General features: G+C 39.8%; 1 protein-coding gene across 3 annotated transcripts in view; it reads right to left on the bottom strand.

The window, feature by feature from the left end:
- The window catches only part of Stxbp6 (syntaxin binding protein 6), a 232,713-nt gene that overhangs the window by 174,550 nt on the left and 37,133 nt on the right, over window positions 1–21,030 (bottom strand). The gene's annotated exons all lie outside the window — the stretch shown is intronic.

Here is a 21,030-nt window from a genome sequence, read left to right as displayed (position 1 = left end):
ACAGCGCTTACGGGAATGAGCAGCCAGGGTTTACAGGGGCAGTGCTGTTCAGTTTGCAGGTCATCCTCTGAGTTACAGAAACATTCATAGCAAGTTCTTCATGTTTTACTGTCTGCAGAGATGCAAATAATAATAATAATAATAATAATAATAATAATAATAAGGAGTATGTTTTTTTCTTCCTGAAATGTCCAACACAAGATGACATGAACAGCAAGCAAAGGGCTCTCGTGGAGTTGCCAATGCCTACCTCAGCTGTATCTTCCTTTACCTGACAACAGTATCCATCCCCTTCCTCCTCTGCCAGGGACAATTCATACTTGCAGCTGAGAAGTCTTTCCACTGTCTAACAACCCTTAAATTGAGTTCTTTATGCCTTTCCCAAATCTCCTTAAACTTCAATGTAAATACACTTTCTTAACTGCACTCATAGTGGAAATAATTACGTCATCTTCTACATAATAGCCATTTAAGAAAAGGAAGACCATGAATTGTAACCCTGCTCAGCTCCATACATCAGCTAAGGAGCTCGTGTTTATTGGTCTCCTGCGGAGCACTACTGTCCAGTGTTCCACTGCACAGACTTTTCAACGTCTGGACACTTGCCAAATCTTCCCCATTTTCCTTCAGTTCCAGGGGACACGGAATTTTAAATCCATGTCTGACTAGTGCCAACTTTTTGGAAGTGCCACCCAGCAGTTCTGACTTTATGCCACTGTGGTTAGCAGGTAGCAGTTGGCCAACAACGAAAGAAAGGAAGCAGTCTGTTTCCCCCGCAATACACACACTAATGCAGTCACACATCTGACAGTGTATTTGGTGTCCCAAAGTTATGTTTCCTAGATGATTGTTGTTCTGTGTCTGTTTTTTGTGTTCAAGATGAATAGTCTACCACTGTAGTCACTCATAACCTGTGATTCATTGCTAACCAATTCAGGCAACTGAAAAATTCACAATTAGGCTCAGGGAGAAAGCTCACGAAAGCCCAAGAACTCCAGTTTGATTGCCAGAAGACGCTCGCTGTGGCGGCATGCATTTGTGAACCCCGTGCTCTGAGGATGAGGCAGGCAGGTCCCTCAAGCTCCCTGGACTGCCAACGTATTCTACTGTTCTACTCAGTGAGTGCTAGGCCAGTGGAGCTGAAAAATAAAACACAAGTGCAATGACTGAGCAAGGGCATCCAAGGTTGATCTCTGGCCTCCACACTTTCACACACATACATGAAAACATGCAAACCTGTACATATATGAACATCACATGTCCAAACCGGAACTGAAGGTGCAGGGAATGCTGTGGTCCTCCTCTCACAGGTTGTGCTGCACCCAGACTAGCTGCACAGTATATGCCATCTCAGTAGCTACAAGGCTTGGTCAGACTGCCCTGAAACAGGCCACTTGACAGAGAAGTCCCCACTATGTGCTGCCTTGTGTTTGGTATTTGAAGTTCCATAACAAATTAAGATACAGTCTCTGTCCTACAAGGGTTGATTACAGACCACATCACAAGTTTCCCTGGTAGGCCAGTGAGGTGGGTCAGTGAATACAATAAGTTCTGATTGTTAATTAGGTTAATGTGTTCCAATCATGCATTCCAGTGCCTGGATATGCTTTACTAATATTAAATGTGGCAGGTTCTCATTAACTCCTATTATGATGTGAATAATGAAATATCTTTTGAACTGTAAAAATCGAATGAATGTATCCATGCATAGCAGAAGATATCTGGAAGAATAATATTCAACTTTACTTAGCAAAGTCTCACTTTTTTCATGTATAGATATACACAAATACACAGTCTCTTCTATACAGGTACAAGAACAATTGAGGAGCCGTAGGCCATTCTCCTTCGAAAATCACAACTGGGAGAGTATTGTTTTCATTCTAGAGTCAAGTGGTTTTTTTTTTTTTCTTTACTCTTTTCTTTTTTCTAGCTTTTTCAGCTTTCTAATGTACTTGAAGGTATATGTTTTCAGTGTCATACTGGGAATGCTAATGTACAGTGAAAAAAAGAGCATAAGCGGGGTACCGAGTTAATGTCTTAAATCCAGTCATACATCTGAATTCACTAAATCAGAATCTTATAAACAGTGCTTTAAACAACTCTCTAACTCATTCTCAGGTTGATATACAATCATGTGGCTCCCAAGTTTAAAAGCCATTACCTTATACAAAACTAAAACCCTGACCAGAAGGTTAGCAATTGTTAGAGAAGGGATCATTTTAGGAGAGGGAACATATGCACCTGCGCAACGAATACTTTCAACTAGTATTTCTCGCTGGTAGGAACTGAAAGAAACCAGTTAAGACTGATGAATGTGATAACATCCTAAGTTTTAAAGTACAGCCACTGCAAGCTCAATGAGGTATTACTGGTATAAACAAGCCTCAAAAAATCTTGGCTTGGGGTGGGGGGCGGGGGCGGCACCGACACCAAATATCAAGCATCCATACTTGAGGCCGCACAAGGTTTACAAACATAAGACTGAATTAATAAGATGCATAAAGCATCTGAACAGCACTCTTAAAGGAGCTATGTATGTCTATAAGGAGAAAAAAAATGAAGATATAGGAATTAAAAAAAAAACCCAGAAGATTAAAAAAAAACAGCTTTCTCTAGCCTGTCAGGAAAGTATTTGATAGGACAGAGAGGGGAGGGTTCCAACCAGACTTTATATCTGTCATCTCTGGCTCTTCATCACAGAAATCAAGGGCCAAGGCCTGAGACGTGTTCACCTGCGCCCATCTTCAGCTTATTCTGCCGCACAGAAGGGGTTTGGAATCACTGATTTTAGGGGTATGATGACCCCTGTATTTAATGACTCACTTGTTAAGCAAACTAGTAAAACTGTCTCATGAGCAGAAGGCCATGGAAGGTGCTCTGCACAGCACTAGTAAGGAATCCCTCAGTGTCTGTAGCTCTTCATGACTTTACAAAGCTACAGATTATGGGACAGTGTTAAAATTTCCTCCCATGGACATAGTATTTAAATGAAAAACTCTTTGAACCAGAAGCTTGACTATTAGAGAAATGTATACAATGTAACACAGATGCATGCTTACCTGAGGTTCATTTCAAAAGCAACACATGAATACCATAACAATCATACATTTTCATTGCTTAAATACAGAAGAGCTGGAGCCCATCTACCCAGTGGAATATTACATTTTTTTTTTAAATCAGGGCATGCATTTAGGACCAGAATTCATATCCTTGGATCTGTCATAAGGAAGGGTATCAGCCCCCTTCTAATTCCAGCCTCAGAAGGCTAAGACGAATTCCCAGAGCAAGCTGTCTTATCAGACTAGCCATATCAATGAGCTGAGCGCTCCTAACTCATTAAACAAGGTGCAAGGTAAGTCACTATATGCAACCCGCCCATGTTCACATGCATCCACACATGCTACATAGGACACATGCACACCACACACACATGAAATGGAAAGAAAATGAAAGAAGACTCATAGACACTGACTCGGAAAAAAATGAGCAAGACATAATGCAGAGTGAAATTAAGGAGGCTGCGGAATAGAAGACGAGCTTCTTCATGTACGACTGCACTTGGATCCTCTGTGATGCTTTTGTTCTTGTTTTGGTTTTTGCTCTCACTCATTCTCTTGCTCTCTTATTCTCTTCTGTTCTAAATAGGGTCACTATGTAGCCTTGGCTTTCCCACATCTTACTCTGTAGACCAGGCTAGCTTTGAACTCATGGATATCCACCTGCCTCTGCCTACTAAACGCTAGGATTAAAGGTGTGTGTTGTCATGCCTGGCATACTTATATACTTTTATACCCAGAAAAATGTCTAGAAACAAGTTTGCTACTAAGTCCATATCATTATTTGAACTCAAAATAAGAAAATAAAGTGGAAAATCTTCCTCCTCTCCCCACTGTCACCAAGCTACAATCTTGCCATAAATGGCTGTGATGTCAGCTCTACCCTCCTCCTAACCTGAAAGCCATAAATATCCATTTCACTGAGATCCAATTATTAGACTCACTCTCTTTAATTCCATTCAACAACAAAGCAAACGAGAGAGAAGAGTGAATACTATCAGTGATCAGGGGCTGACAGACTGTCATTAGAGGAGGACACAGTCTCCTGCAGCCACACCTTTGGACGGGGTAAACATGAGACCACTGACCACTGTACATGGCTGCCTCAGCTGCACTGAAGCTTTGAAGGAGGGAAGAGTCTCCATCATCAGACTAGTAATTTTGTGAGACTTGGCTTTCTTTTCCCTAAGTATATACTCTCCTGTGTAGGAGACATTATGTACATGGGATTCTTGGTGCCTATGACCCATTCTACTTCAGTTACAAAAAGACACTAGTTTCATCTCATCTCTCCTTGTTTGTTTGCTAAATCCATCCTTTGAATAGGTTTAATATCCAAAAACAAATCCTGTTCTGACACAGACCTGGTTTATGAGTTTATTTACATTGTCCTTGTATTTGTAATTCACTACATCTCCACATAAACAAACAGAATGGCAAACCAGTATGTAATACCAAAATATAATCATAATAATAACAATAACAACAATGCCACCTTTGGTTTAAAGCTATCACCTACAGGAGGAAGCACTGGAAGTGTCCAAGCCAATTCCTATCATGCTCAAATACAGACATAACCACACAGGGTGGATTCTACGCACAAACATCTTAATTATTTGCTATGTTCAGCATTCTGGCTGAATTACTGTTCTTTACTCAGGCTAAAAAAATATGAAAAGGAAAAATTGCTGGAAGTATACATTAAACACACACACAAAGAGGAAGGATCTTTAGCAGGCATAGGACTAGCTATACTGACTTGAATCTTAGATAAATGTTAAGATTTCTCAACTAAGCAAATTCAATTTTAAAACAGCTGAATTATAACACTAAAAAGCTAAACCTGTAGAGTTAATTTTCAGGTTTTAAGTATAGGGATCTCTAAATACTTAAAATATAGATGAAACTAGTATGCTTTCAACTACTTTTAAATTACTATAAAACTTCTTCAAAATAGTCTCTAATTCCACTTTTAAATTTTTTTTAAATTTTTTTTTAATTTTTTAAAATTTTTAAAATTTTTAAAATTTTTTAATTTTTTTAAAATATTTTTTATTTTTTTTATTTTAAATTTTAAATTTAAATTTTTTAAATTTAAATAAGTACTCCCTATGTGAACATCTGATTTGGAGAATGCCCCCAAGACTTTTAGTATGCTTTATGTAGTTGCCATGTCATCAGTGGTACCTTCTGCCCTGAAATATTCCATGGCAGAGGGCAGCGCACAAACAATGACACTTCGTGGGCCCATTTTATGCACAGTTAGCATAGTGGTTTAAAAGGGCAAGGTTCTACAGCTTTCAATGCCTCCATTTCATAAGTAACACTTAAAGTTAGGTTCATTAACACTTTTGATCTCATACCTTGGCCAAGTATTTAATTCCAGACTTAATTGGAATTCACTCCAGAGGTCAGCTTCATGATTTTGCTCCAGTGTTGTTCAAGGAGGATGCCAATATAAATGGTCCAGCTCCCACAAGCACCTTTCCATGCCACTGGCTCAAATTCTAACATGAGATGCACAAATGTGAATTTCTTATTCAAAAAGCCTTATAGATATGTTTATACATGGGAAAAAAGAACTATCTTGCAAATGAGGAAAGTAGGTGGTTAAGTAAGTATTGAAGATTGCAGAGCTGCTCAATAGCAAACAGGGATCTGAATCTAGGAAATATAATTCCAGAAGAATATCTGTTCCTCAGTACCATCTTATATTGAAGAAAGAAAATGGAAGGGGAGGCAGAAATGTATTCTAAATAAGTAAAAACAAACTTTAGTATTTCGTCATTTCAGTTTGCTTTCTGATGGAAAAGATATCGTTGGTTCCCTTGCCCATCAACAAGAAAAATAACAAATTGTGCTGTGGTCATCACTTGATGCTGTAAATTTGTCCTGTATGTGTACAGAATGCAGTTTTGCAGATTCATTGGCAAAGACCATCACCTGGTGTCATTAACATAACTTATTTTTTTCCACAAGTTAAACCGTGGACTTGGTACATTGGACAGGACTACAATAGATGTCCATCTCCAGAATTGGAGAGGACTGTCAGAACACTCTAAGAATGGAGATGTGTGAGAATTCTGAATACTTGTGAAAAAATTCCGAGAAAACAAGACAAGAGTCTTGTGACCTGTTTCTTCAAAACACAGACTATTCCTTAGGGTGTGTTTTTGTGCTCCTCCCAGGTATAGTGGATAGGAATGAGTTTACTTCAGCTGTTGTTAAATTCATGTGTCTCTATAGTAAAACATTTTTGCTGTGTGCGGCTTGTCCTTGTGATTATATACTTTACTCGGTGACTCTTCTTAGCCCTCCAAGCATAAACTGTCTGATGCTCTGAATAAAGTTGGCTATTGCATGAGACTTTAGTTCCTCTTAATTTTAGGTCCTGTTCTCACAGGTTCATGTTACCAATTATAGTGGCAACAGAAGCCAAAACCTGGGGAGCCTCATAGCAAAGCTATCTGCCACCCTCCTTTTGACTCCAACCAGGAGTCAGTACCTGAGAAGAGCTTGGATGGTTGCCTTGGGGCAGTTTTATGAAGCTTGTAGGTTATTTTCCAGGCCAGAAAGGCTTAACTCTGAAAGACACTTATTTCAAAGGCTTCTACTGTTTCTCAAGGGGAACTGAACTTTCCACTCCTTTGTGGTACTGCCCAACTCTTGCATTTCAAAGGCACAGCTTTGACCCTGTTAGTTGACATCTCTCATATATTCTATACTATCTGTTTTCTTCTGTGGTGCTTCAAGTAACTGTAGCTTGCGGGTAGCCATGTCCCAAGCTTCAAAAGTGACTCTGCAGGGGTATTCCATATACTTTGCTTTACTGAGAAGGCTCTCAGAAAGACTTTCACCATCAACAACCACTTTGTTGTTCCTACCCAGCAACAATTAAGATGTAGAATCTCAGATACATTTTGAGCATTTGCACACATCACATTTTACCAACAGAATCATCTTGGTGACTGTCTATCTCATTCGCTTCTATCTAACTCTGAAGCAGATTTCCAAAGTCATATATCCAAAGAGAAAGCAAGCCAAAAGTTAGACTAGGCACTGTTCTCTGCTTCACTGCAATGTTCTTTCCAACAAAACGTGGAGAAGCATTACACAAGGACATATATTATACTAGTCCCATGATTATGGATGAAGAGAACAGGTGTATGCTAGCAGAGTAAAGACAAAAAGAAAGAACAATTCCTTACAGTAGGGATGCTTCTCAGACTCAGTCTTTTTCTTGAGCATTGGCACAAAATTAAGTCCTAGCCTCCATCACCCCAAACCCATAGATCTCTAAACCTTGACATTAAGCCAACACATCTTTTCTTCTTGAATTTTCACAGTTCGTGGTTTTTTCATTGGCTGTTGAGGCCAAAAGTGGAAAAGGTCCAAGTGGAACAGGCTGGGGAGTCCAAGAAGCACAGAATAACTCTGGCCTGGTCCCAACCCATAGATCTCTGTGCTGACTCCAGTTAGCAGAAGCCCTTCTACAACCTTGGAGCTCTGAGCCACAGTCAGGTGAACACATCCAGGGCAATTCACATGGATATTATTATTCTGGAAAGTACCACTTTGGCATTGGTAGTCTCCACACTCAGAACAAGATCAGCTGTTGCATGGGCTTCTTGATACCTATTCCTGGCAAGCAATAAAACAGGAAATAGGAATCAGTCAAGCCCAATGCTTGTCTTTGAAATGGTACCCTTCAGCCACAATACAAAAACAGCACCAGGTGCCTGCAATCTGTAATCAGTGCTCTATTAAAATGCTTTCAGAAAAGGCAGGATTACCCTGATTTCTGCAGGCAGCTGCATGAGGTCCTGCTGGGTAACTGCAGAGTCTTTTACAGGTTCACTAAAGACTCCCCAGAAGCAATGAGCTGGAATACTGAGGTTAGGATCCTTCTTCTAAAGACTGCAAAATGTCTATGTAGTTGTCATACATAGGTGAGTAGAGATCCAGAGTTTATGTCTCAGATTATTACAGAATAACCTATAAATCCAGGTCAGACTCAAGGCTCACATGCAAATGCAGACTCTGCCCCATACAATCAGCCATTCTGTCATTCAATGTCAATCCCTTTCAATCAACATGGTCCAGAAAATAACTCACTTCTGACCTAACTAGCTATAACAATTTGAGAGTGATGGGGGGGGAGGATCTGTCAATAGAATACTATCTAAAATGAACTCAATTAACACTAGTAGAAATTTAATAATTACTCACATTGACAAATTAAAGGGACATTCGAGTCTATGTGATCAAGAAGCTGGGGTCAAGGCATAATGGTTCCTTTTCTTCTACCCCAATTTGGGAGTTGATGGAGAGTGAACCGAAGTCTAAACTTGTCATCATCGATCTAAGCCAGTCTAGGCCATTGATCTAAGCCTGTGTCTGCATCTTTGAAAGAGGACAGTGTAGCTAGCACTTCACAAGACTCCTGAACCACAGCATGGAAATCAGCTCCCACCTGCTGTGCCTTGCCCTTGACTGACAAAGCCAGCATATCAAAATATCTTATAGCATTTGGCAAAACATGCCCCACACAATGTATTTGTTAAAAGCTGTTGTCAAATGGCATCCTACTTCATCTTCCAAATCTGTGATGAAAGAGAAGACAAATCCACATTTCTCCTGGATAGAAAAATGGAAACAATGGGTCGTGCCTCAGCAATCCTACCCTCCCTCTACTGCTACTGCCTCTCACCTAGGCATACAAGTTGGCAACCCAAAGAGAAAATAAAGACAAGATGCTGCTGAAGTCGACTGCACTGTAAATAATATTGTGACTGAGGAAGATACAGAATGGTTTGGATATTTAGAAGAAGAGGAGAAAGCTGAGGAGGAGGAAGAGGTGGAAGAGGAGGAGGAGAAGGAAGAGAAAATGCACATGCAGATCAAAGTTCAATATGGCAGCTCTTTCTAGAAACTCAAGATTCTGACACTAAACACATCACTCTCATCCTAAAGCGATACTTTATTTTGGAGCATTTTGAATGACTAGAGCCCAGGAACACAGATTTAGGTTACCTCAAACTTCATATTCCAATGTGGAAGCAATTTACAAATTATAGTTTGGCAGAACAAAGTCCTAAAGCAAGACAAGTTTAAAATACTTGGGTACTTCAGAGAGTCAGTTACAGCAAGATGGGAAAAGCTTTTCTATACGCTCATTATGCTGACAACATTCATAGCTTTTGGTTGGTGAAAGCCAGTGTGTCTGCTAAGTCAATAGATTCCAAAGGTTTTTATCTATTAGTCACAGAATGTTATTTCTAACACTGAGTAAGGGTTGTTCCTGGGACTAAAGCTAGCCCAAGATAAGGTAGCTAGCCTCTGGACCTGTTACATTCCAATTTCTCCACACTACTGAGATTCTAATCAATCAGTCTCTGCAGACAGAACACCTTGGGACATGGCATTCATAGGAATAACTAACAAGCCCATAAACTAATACAGTATCTGAGAAGAAGCTGGCTGGGCAAAGGAATAGAAAACAGAGCTATTGCTCTTCACAACTAACCATCAGGTTGTAAAATCAAATAATGGGGAGCCTAGATCTTCTAGCAAGGTATCTACTGAGTCTTAGTGAAAATATTTTTGTTCCTAGAATATAGTGCTCCTTTTTAAACTGAGGTACCAAATTCATCTGGGATACAAGAACTTTTACTATCTATCTATCTATCTATCTATCTATCTATCTATCTATCATCTATCACTCTATCTCTCTCTTCACTTAGCATTTTCTGAGCAATTACTATAGTCTGGATTCTTTGTAAAGCTTAGAGATCATAGACAAACTAGACATACTCAAGGAGAAAGACCAGGGAAAAGAGGGAAGCAACAAGATTAAATTAAGAAGGAGAATTTGTTGTTCCCTGGGAAAGGAGGCAGGTACAGCGTAATCCTTCAGAGACCGGTGGTCAGGAGATACTTACTCTATTAAGTAGATCCTTGAAATGTAATTAAAGAAGTTAATCAGGCCCATTTACAAGGACTGCACAGGCAGCCCCACTTCTGTTCAAAGCCAGAGAGAATGCCTTGGGAAGCTATTGGCTTTGTGTGAGTGACCTAGTAGGTCATTTCCTGTCAGTGCCTCTACCTGTGATCTATTTGCACAATTGGTGTGCTCTGAGTGACCTAGTAGGTCATTTCCTGTCAGTGCCTCTACCTGTGATCTATTTGCACAATTGGTGTGCTCTGAGAGGCAGATCCTGCCTCAGGAAGAATGCAGGACTGCTCTATAGGTAAGTTTTGAAACAGAATCCACAGAAAGCACAAGAGAAAAGAAGTATTATGGAAAAAATAAAGTGTCAGACAAACATGATGCCATTCTTGAACGTCTCTTTGGTACTAAGGATCATTTGAGGGGGCCAGGGTGGAAAAATATGTATAAAAATCATGACCCTATCATAGTGTGAGTTTCTGAGTTTATTTTCCAGCACCAAGCACACCAATAAATAACTCATCTCCACTGGTCAAGAAGTTCACTGAAGAGGCAGAGAGCCAAATGAATAAACTGTCTTGGTTTGTGCATATAGTAAAATACATATTTTGAAGTAAAACACATTTTTCAATTTCTCTTGCCCTTTAAGAGAATCTGGCAGCCCAAGGCCTGGATACTTTGCGGTCCCTACAATCTTAAATGGGTAAGTTACCAGTACTTCTAGTGTTCTGGTTCCCACTGAGGTAAATACCCTTCAGTCTGCCTTCCATGTTTGAATCCCGCTAGTCCTCCAACAACTGGCCCACTCATTCCTCACAGAGGATGTGGAACCTGGTATACACACCAAAGTAAACAGTATGCAGAACAGTTAAAATGGACAGTTTCAGACATTACATTAGAACTGAGTTTCTGAGTTTAAACACACAGAATCTAGAATACTGATTAATGGCAGGGGGAAGCTGAGATAAGAAACCATTATCTCCAGGTGGAGGGGAGTGACCCAGAACATCAAAACAAATAAAATGAGATTTAGACCTGGATCAAATGGCTGAAGTGCATATTTTGCATACCAAAGCAAACCTGGTGGCCAGGTTCCCCCAGCATGCCTCAGTCCCTCCATGTTACAAGGCATGGAATGTAAACCTGCCCTCTGTGCTAAGCTTTCCAGCCCAGGGGCCGGGCTTCCTCTTCACCAGATGCTCTCTCTTATATAATCTAGACATTTTGGTCTCTCTTCTCTATCCCTCTCTCTGCCTGTTTCTCTCTCCCTATGATTGCACCCCCTTTTTTTTTCTCTTCCCACTCCCCTCTGTCTCCCTCCCTATGGTGACTTCTCTGGCCTAGTTCCTTGGGACCAGTGAATCCAATAAAACTACCATTACATACTTTAATTTGGCTTGAAAACATTCATTTCACCACCAAAAAAAAAAAAACCTATCAAAAACAAAAAAAACAATCAACTCTTTTTATAATATAAATATCTTCAATACTGTGTGGCTCGCCCTCTTTCAACATGTCTGTTGTACTAATACCATGCAGAAGGCAAACATGAGAGAAAAATATGAACACCATGAAATGTGTCATAGGGTTGAGAGGAATGTGGGTACCAGGAGACGCACGTGTGGCCAACTGGCATAAAGTCGTGGAGGAAATTTCGGTTCTATTTATAAAACAAGAAAAACTTCTGAAACTGGCACACCCAGCACAACAGCAAGTCTGCTCAGAAATATTTTTCCTGGATAGATCACTGAATGAATAGACAAAGATGCGCACTCTAGAATGCGCCTCTACTTCATGGGCACTAGAAATACCTGCCTGAGTTGTCCTCTGAGGGGTGCCACCCAGCAGCCAACTCAGACAGATACAGATACCCATAACCAAACGGTGAAGAGAGATTGGGGACTCTTATGGAAGAATTCAAGGAAGGACAGTAAACTCTGAAGGGGCTAGCAGCTCCACAGGAAGACCAACAGAGTCAAGTTGAACCAACAACCAAAGAACATACATGAGCCTGACCTAGGCCTCCCCACTCAGATGTGTATCTTGGCCTTCATGTGGCTACCAAACTACTGGGAACAGCTATCCCAAAATCTGTTGCCTGAACAAGGGATATGGTCTCCTAGCTGCCTTGCCTGGCCTCAGTAGGAGATGCTTAGAATTGCAGAGACTTAAATGCCAGGGTTGGGAGATACCTATGGTGGGGGAGGCACCCACTCGGGAGAAGAGGGGGAAGGGGGAAAGGTTGTGGGAGGTGTTGACCAGGAGAGGGACAGTGAGTGTGATATTAAGTGAATATGTAAAACAATAAAATTAAATTTAAAAAAAAAATAGAAAGACCAGTCTGGTGGTTCTGTTCCTTCCTAGTCTCTGAATTAATGTTGGCACTCCACACAACTTCATGTCAAATATGACTTGTTTATACTCTCCTGATTCCAGTCAAGCATGCCATTGTGGCTCTACTATGTGCCAAGTCTGTGCTAGCAATCTCAGAGAGAAACAGGACAGCCACTGCATGTGTCACTGTGGCAGCAAAGACCCATTAATGGAAAACTTATCTCCTGGCTGGAAAATAAAACCCCTGGCCTGGGTGGACACTTAACATTCCAGCTGGGGTGCGCAATGCCTTGACTAAGTGAACACTGCCTGGGAAGATGGGTTCACCTTAAGGCATGCTGAGTAAGTATCACTTTAATGAGATAATCTACTCCTTCCCAGAATTCCTACTCTTAGCACAGTTGCTTATGTAACTCAGCTGTTGTGTGGCATACATAATGCGTACTTTTCGGGATTATTCCAAAAAGGGCAACTTTTCCTGTTTTTCTTTTTTCTATCCCTTCTCTAAGCATGCTTTTCCTACCACTTCAGCCTTCACTCCTCTAAACCGCCCTGTTTCTGTCATGTTGGCAATCTAAAACGCCATGGCTTCCCCCCCACCCCCCACCCCCAGCTTTCTCTTCTCTATCACTCTTCTCTCACAGTTTGAGGGGTTTCTCTTAAAATCTAATAAAATTGTCCTTGAGCTTCTGTTCAAGTCCCTTCTTGATTTTTTTTCTATTATTTTATTACTGAGACTAAGAGGCCTAAAGGCAGACCCCCATTTCCTCAGTAGCACACAGAAAGGTCCGGTACGCACACTGTCAGGATACTGTGGATGGAGCACTGAGCCTGTGGGGGGGATTCTGCACAACCACTGCCATCACAAGGACCACTGGCTTAGAGCCCGCGGCTCAGTGACAGGCCAGCAGCCTTCTCTTTACTCTTGATATTTTTTATTTGTACCTAGCCATTCCTTGAAAGTCCTGGGAAGCAAATGTCCTAGATTTCTGTGGTTATCTCCAAATACCTGTAGGAAGATGAATTCAACAATACCAAAGGATCAGGTAAGACAACCAGTGTGCTTAATTCCCCGTATGAACTACTTTCAATTACACATTGGTACAAAGTCTGATTGTTTTCTGTGTGTCTTTCCATAAGATAGAAACAGCTCTATGGTTTGGGAAGGTTTCCACAGGGTAAGCCGAACTAACCTGCTCCAGCAGAGCTGAGAAGCTATGAGGAGAAAGACCTCCTTATAAATCAGGTATTTTTATTCACCAAATTAAGATAAATAACTTAGAACCAATTAAGACTGATAAATCCCCTCCATGCCACATCCCTGCAAAGGATCGATAACTTAATTAACATGAAGTCTTATGGTATTTGCTCGTGGCTTGGATGCTCCTTGGCTGCACACTGTGTGGATGCTCAGCTGTTTGAGAGATGGTTATGCTACTGTCTACTATTCCAGTGCTGACCAAATATCCTAATCTTCTCAATGATATGTAAACATTAAAACCTTCTTGCTGTACTTTGTGAACTGGAAAAAGCAAGTGATTAAATGTAAAACCATAACAATATAGTGCAGAAATCATCCTTTTTCTGAGCAATTAACGTAGAAACCACCTGGAAATCAGCCAAGATAAAACAGCCTGGAAATAAACAAGCTCACTTACAAAATCGAAGCCTTATAGATACCTATTCTGTCCAAGACAAAATGGAGGTGCTCTAATTTCTTAATGAGGCGGATGGGGGTGGGGGGATCTGATTTGATACACAACAACTCTTGAGATTTCATTTTACTCTATGCCATGCTATTAAATTACTAAGAAATTCATCTGGAAAACACTACAAAAACAACTGCAAAACCAGATTTTAGCAAGGAAAATAGACCAAAGAAAAAACTAATGAAAAGGCACAAGAAGAAAGGAAAAGATGCCAAAGTGTTTCCAAAGTTCCAGACTGGTACACAATAGCAGGAAACTCACTTCATGGAAGAGGCAGACAACAGGCAGGGGACTAGAAGTCAGGGCTCCTGCAGAAAAGCCAACTGTTTCCAAGCATTTGCTCTCAGGATCCCAGCAAGGGGCTGCTCATCGCCAGGCACTGGCTGTGCGCTTCTACACATTGCATATGTTAAGCCAGTGATCAATGTATAGTGTACCTTTCTCATAGCTGGATTGAGAGGTGAGGTTTCCCCATGTTTGTTAAATCATCATTCAGAGCCTTCCCACAGCACATGAAGCAAGTGCGACAGACACATGTGTCCTTATTCTGTGGACTATGTTCAATCTCTAGAGAAAGAGGAGGTCGTGGAGACAGTGGTGGAGGGAAAGGCAGTGGCAGCTAAGACAGGGTCTCGCTAAGGCCCAAGCTGGCCTTGAACTTCATTTTCAGCACAGGTAAGCTTTGGTTCATTTATAGGACCTTATGTTCCTCCCGCCTCAGTCACCCAAGTGTTAATAGCTACAGTTACTGCCCTGCACCATCAAAGGCTGTGTCTTGTAAAGAACAGTAGGCATGTGGGGTTACTATGAGGGCAAAGTATATTAGAGAAGATTTAGGAAACTGTTTATAGGAAATAAGTTATGCCATAGGTAGAGAAATGTGATGCTCCAGGAGACCTCGGTTCTCACTCTGTGGTTCTGTGGAACCTACTGACCTGTTTTACGAATCAGATGGGTACGATGCTCAGGTCTAAACTGAGTAGCAGACAAGTAAGTCCTTGAACCAAGAAGAGTCTCTCTGTCTACAGTGTGGCATAACTTGAAAAAAATAACTCAGGCTAATCATATGCTGAAATCACACTGCAAGAAAACATAACTAATCCCACCCATAGACTGAAAACACATCACATTAGTGTCATCCACCACAAATCCCACCACAACTGGGAGATGAAGATGCGCTGAGAATTACAGTGCAGAGAAAGACTGAGAGGTGACTAATTATACGAGCACAAAATTGCAGACACAATTCACCGACAGATTGAAGACAGTGCGGCAGATACACAGAGGGGGCACAAAGTGGGGAGAGAGGGGAATATAAAAAGTGAACTGTTGCTGACATGTAATCAAGGGACTCTACCAGACATGAACACTGAAGGGTAAACAAGATAAAATTTGCAAGTGTGTGTCTCACTCTCTGTATTTTCAGAGGAGAGGCCTACAAGCTGCCCAAGTGAGCTCCTCGAAGTCACTGTGAGAGCACAGGTTAATATGAATATGTCGTTTGTCATGATTAAGGGGTAAATATAATATATTGACAGCCAGTTCAAGGTTTTCAACACACAGAGCTTTCACTGTCAGACGCTCAGCTTGACTTGCTTTCATCATCCCCAAAGGCAAGATAAATCCAGTCAAAAGATGTATTAATGCAAGATGACTTCTGTACTTTATGTAAGGGAAAACCAACCAATTCAAGGTTGTAATTCTCACAAACCCAAACCACAGTAAATATGTTTTTGCAATGAAAATGGGTTGGCGAGATGGCTGCTCTTTCAGAGACTAGGGTTCAGTTCACAGAACTCACGTGAGAGCTTACAACTATCTGTAAATCCAGTTCCAGTGGATCTAAGGCCTCTTCTGGCCTCCACACATGAGACATACATGATGGAAGACAGACAGGAGGACAGACACTTAAATACATAAAATAACAAAATATTTTTAATATGTTATACAATATATTTTTGAGCAAGTCCAACAGGCGTGCGCCACCACAACCGGCTACACAATATATTTTTTCATATTCCTTTTTCTCACCTGGTTCTGCCTAGCTCTTCCCACCTCCACAAATATTCAACTTCATGTTCCCTCTCAAACAAGCAAACCGACAAAGAACAGGAAAAAATAATAAGAAAAAAATCAAAATGAACAAGCAAAAATAAGAAAGTTAGCAATATATATATATATATATATATATATATATATATACACACATATATATATACACACCTGCAATACACACACACACATACACACACATACACATACACAAACACACACACACACACACACACACACACACACACATTCATAATAGCAACAAGTGTGAAACCCTAGGTGAGCAGGCTGCATACTGGTGCGCTCCTGGATCTCTGGAGATGCCAAGGGGCCACAGCAGAACACAGACAGAGACACCGTCTCTGTCAGCTAAAAGGCATTGAGTGCAACAACTCCATCTTAATCTATTTCCGCCTCCTCCCAATTTTAAGTAAACATCCCTTTGAGAGACAGGTACTACAGAAAAAGTGGGGGCAGGGGAAAAAGAATCAGGAAGTGGCTTCTGCAGTTCAACCTTTCACAGATTAAGGCACTAAGTCCCAGAGGTGAAAATTATTTATGTACATTAATATATAAAACATTATTATAGTTATCATTTTTATATTTGTATTTATTATATAAAATATTATGTATTATTATATAAAAGTTTATCTAAATTATCTAAGTATCACATATTCATTTAGATTCCTTCTATAGCTGCTTTATTATTCTCTTCTGTTTCAAATCTTCCTCCCCCTCCACAAACCAAACAAATTCTTAATGCTCCTGGATTCTGCCTAGTTCCTACAGATAGCTCTACTCATCTTCTTTTTCTTGAATTCACAGAGTAAAAGATAAATTCCTTTACTTCTGTATCAAGTCAAAATGTTTCTTTGTTATCAAGTATTAATGTGGTGTATGTGTGTGTGTGTGTGTGTGTGCGTGTATGTGTGTGTATGTGCATGATGTTTGTGTGAGATGTGTGCAACGGTGTCCATGTAGAGTTTCCGAGGATATGGATCCAACTCAGGGCACCAGGTTTATGCATCCATCATCTTTACCTGCTGAGCCACTGCACGGCACATGGCATCTAAGAGTACCTTGGAAACAAAGCGTGTATATTTCTAAATATGTAGAACTCTTTACACTGCAAAAGCAATATAAAATGAATAATGAAAAACAAGAGGCCAAAATGAGAACCACCCTTCATAGATAATTGTTAGCAAGCATACTATACAACCTTCCAAATTGTTCTCTATACATATATAATTCACAGACAGAGAAAAAGACAGTGTCCGTAGTGTATTAGGAAGAACTACAACTAACTTTACCATTAAATGTGTATATATAACATGTGTATGAAGGTGTATGTACAATGTATATAAACTTTTATTTGCAAATGGAGGAGAGAGAATTTATCACATTTTTAAGTATACTATGTTATTTCTTTACACAAATATGTCATTTTAATCAATTTTCTATTAGTATATATTCATATATTTTAGCTTTTTGGTGATAAAAATATAAGACAACTTTCTTATATAAGTTACAAGAAGGTTGCATACTTTCTTCTATACTATGCATCTATATAAATATTTATGGAAAAATTGATACGTACTTTGAGTGTTGATAGATATGACCATCTCTATAATACAATTTGAGTAGTGGGTTGGGTTTTTTTTTTTTTGATATTTTTTTTTTTGAGATAGGGTTGCTCTACATAACCTTGGCTGTCCTGGAACTAGCTCTATATATCAGACTGGCCTAGAACTCAAAGAAATCCACCCATCTTGAGTACTGGAATTAAAAGCATGTGCCACTACTGCCTGACATAATTCAAATTTTTAATTAACCTCCACCCCTGGTATATTCAATTGTTCTTTTCCAGTTCAATATATTTTAGTCTATTTTTTGCTAACCTAATAAGTGAAAGATGAGCTGATATTAAAATTTTCATTTCTTAAGTTATAAAAAGATCATCATCTTAGTTTTCCAGAAAGAAGAGGTTCTTTTAAAGAAAAAACACTGTTCAATAATGTCCAAATCATCTCTTCTTTTGTATAAGTTAGAGATAAAAAAATGAGGGCAAAGTCTTTTTGTTTAGTTACTGGGTTAAAAATCATACAAATAAAAGAGAAATTGCTCATTGGTTGCTATAGAAACCCTAATTCTACTCAATCTAAAGGAAAACCAAAGCCTGTGTTAACTGAGCTCTCTGTCATTATAGGAGGACTGATGAGTAGGCACAGGCTGATCTCTAACACAGAATTCTGAAAATGAACAAGGCTGAGCTAAGCTACTTTGACCCATTTGTTAAGATGCACACATTCCTACAAATCAACCTGAATTTACCAGACAGCTACTGCAGGCTTGGCAGACTCTAAAGACATAAATGTTACTGAGATCTTGCCCCTGACCTTGAAGAGTTGCTCTATTTTTTTTTCTGTGTAAAACAGAAAGTTATTAGGAGATAGTATTACTCTTTCAATATAGGAATGCTTCAAAGAATAGTCTTCAAAACATCAATGTTGCCTGTAATATTTAACAGGTTAAAAAGCTCAACTTAAGACATTGGTGACATGGACAAAAACAGAATTGTCTGTGGAGAATATGCAGCTTTTTAGCCTTGGCTATAAATGCTCTCACGGTGGTGAACATAAACCCCCTTTTAGTTAATTATTAGTTGGAAGAAGGTTGGTTATTTTTATAATTGATACAGAGCCAAAATTCCCTTTAATGAAGGATTGTTGTGCCTTATGTGTCAGGGGGTGGAGATCTTAGGTTTCTTTGTAGTCTGCCCTGCACATTAGCTTCTGGAGAACATACCAGTCATCAAAGGCAAATGCAGAGAGCTACTGTGGCAGAAGATGAGCCTTGTGCCTTCATATTCCTCCCTGGTCATCTAATGCATAGAACTGAACGGATCTAAATCCTTGTAACCATACCTGAGTTTATACTAATACCATGACTCTTCCCAAGGCCCTGGGTGGCTCCAGGATAGGGTTGGCAGATGGAATGACCAGGGCAGGTTGAGAGGGCCAGGGCTTTGACCTCCATGCTCAAGGATTCCTTATTTCTGTTATCACATTTTTTATCTCTAGCACTTTTCTTCCAACTTCTCTTCCTATTCTCATCTTCTTGCTTATACTACCCATGTTCTTTGCATGTTGTCTACTGTGTCCAGTAGAGCCCTTAATGGATCACAGTTTTTTAAATCCTTTATTTGACAATCCCAATATCTACATCAGGATACAATCTGATATTATGTTATTTGTTGTCCTTACTGTGAATGTTTTTCTTACCTTTTGGCATACTTTATTTATTTTTTCTTGAATGTGATATATGTTAATAGGAAGTAAAGTAACTATACTACTAGTGTGATAAGTTATTTTCTTCATAATTAAGACAGAGAGTAGGACTATCTTTTGTAATAAAACATACTTGTGAATTTATCTATGCTTATTCTTAATTTTTCCTTATAACAATTTCAATAAAGGCAAAGAGTGACCTTATCTTCTACAACGAAGAAAAAGAGTGACATTATCTTCTACAATGTAGTATATTCTTAAACTTACACATGATTATTCTGTCTAAATATGTATCTACTACTAGGTCTATGATCATGTACATATGCAATCAGTAAACCAGATTCTATCATCCAAGTATTAACAACACCTGACCTTGCTTAGTTTCCAAGATAAGACAATATCAGGTGAGTTCAGGTGGTATGGTCAAATACTAGGCTAGCTTCTCATGTGGTCATCTGTGATATAATTTAAACTATTATGAAAAATGAGTTCACACCATCTGTTATGGTTAAATGACGGCACTAATAATCTATGCATATTTCAAGTTAACTTTTCTTATAACACAGCATACTGATACCATAAGAGGTTATCCTTTCAAACTATTTCCTGAAAGTAGGTGATCCAGCCTGCTATCTCAATACAGGGAGACCTCCACAGATGACCATACAGATTCTGATGAGACAAGACAATAATCTCCCTGTTACCAACAAAAATGATTGGATATTCTGAAGTTAACTTATGTTGGAGAATATCATGCCACTGAGACCAGGCTTTGTAAGTCCTGCTAAAGAAATGATCATACCCTGTCTTCACAAAGCTGAACAAGTCAGCACTGAAATATTCATCCTCCACATTTTTAAATGTCAAGTTGGAGGAATCAGAGATGCAAACATAATCTTCTGCTTCACTGTAGTCTGGAGAAACTTACAAAAGGAAACTTGCAAAAGAAGCAAGAAGAGGATCACACAAAAAGGTCTGGCCAGTTTCTTTAATGGCGTCTCTCCTCTGGAGTAGAAAGGAAGGTGAACTGCTAAGCATGTGGATGAGAGCTCCACTATTGCCCAGAGGACGAGGGGTGCTGGGGAGACTGACTGCTAATTATCAAGGCAAGGGGAAGCTCTTCCTGGAAGATACCTACTCCCCCCCCCTCCCGCTACTGTCTTAAGTCCTGTTAAGTTATCACAATTAAAATGTGCCTTTCAGTGGACACCTAACAAGCCCCCCAGGGAAGGATTTCAGCTGTAATTTTGTTAGGGAAAGAGGCCTCATTATGGATGTGCATGAGTTCTTTTTCACAGAACCACCTCAAGAACTACCAGTGCACTCAAGACACTGGATCTAAGATACAAACCTTACTACCAGGCAGGAAAACATCCATTTGTTTCCTTTTACGAAATTGGATGATAGAAAACATAATATATATAGTGTGAGATGATTCTCTGCCAAGAAGAAGAAGGCACTGTCACCCAAGACATGCATCTAGCATCATGTGTTGGACTAGATTGAAACACATCTACCAGGAAATGGAGACGGGGGCTCAATGGTTAAGAACAATTTGTGCTCTTGTAGGAGACCCAGGTTCAGTTCCCAGCACCCAAGATGATGGCTCACCACCACCTAGAACTGCAGTTCTAGGAGACCTG

This window comes from Apodemus sylvaticus, chromosome 6 (genome assembly GCF_947179515.1).
Source record: "Apodemus sylvaticus chromosome 6, mApoSyl1.1, whole genome shotgun sequence".
Lineage (NCBI taxonomy): Eukaryota > Metazoa > Chordata > Mammalia > Rodentia > Muridae > Apodemus > Apodemus sylvaticus.
The sequence above is the reverse complement of the archived record's forward strand: the minus strand, read 5'-3'. Positions and strand labels throughout refer to the sequence as shown.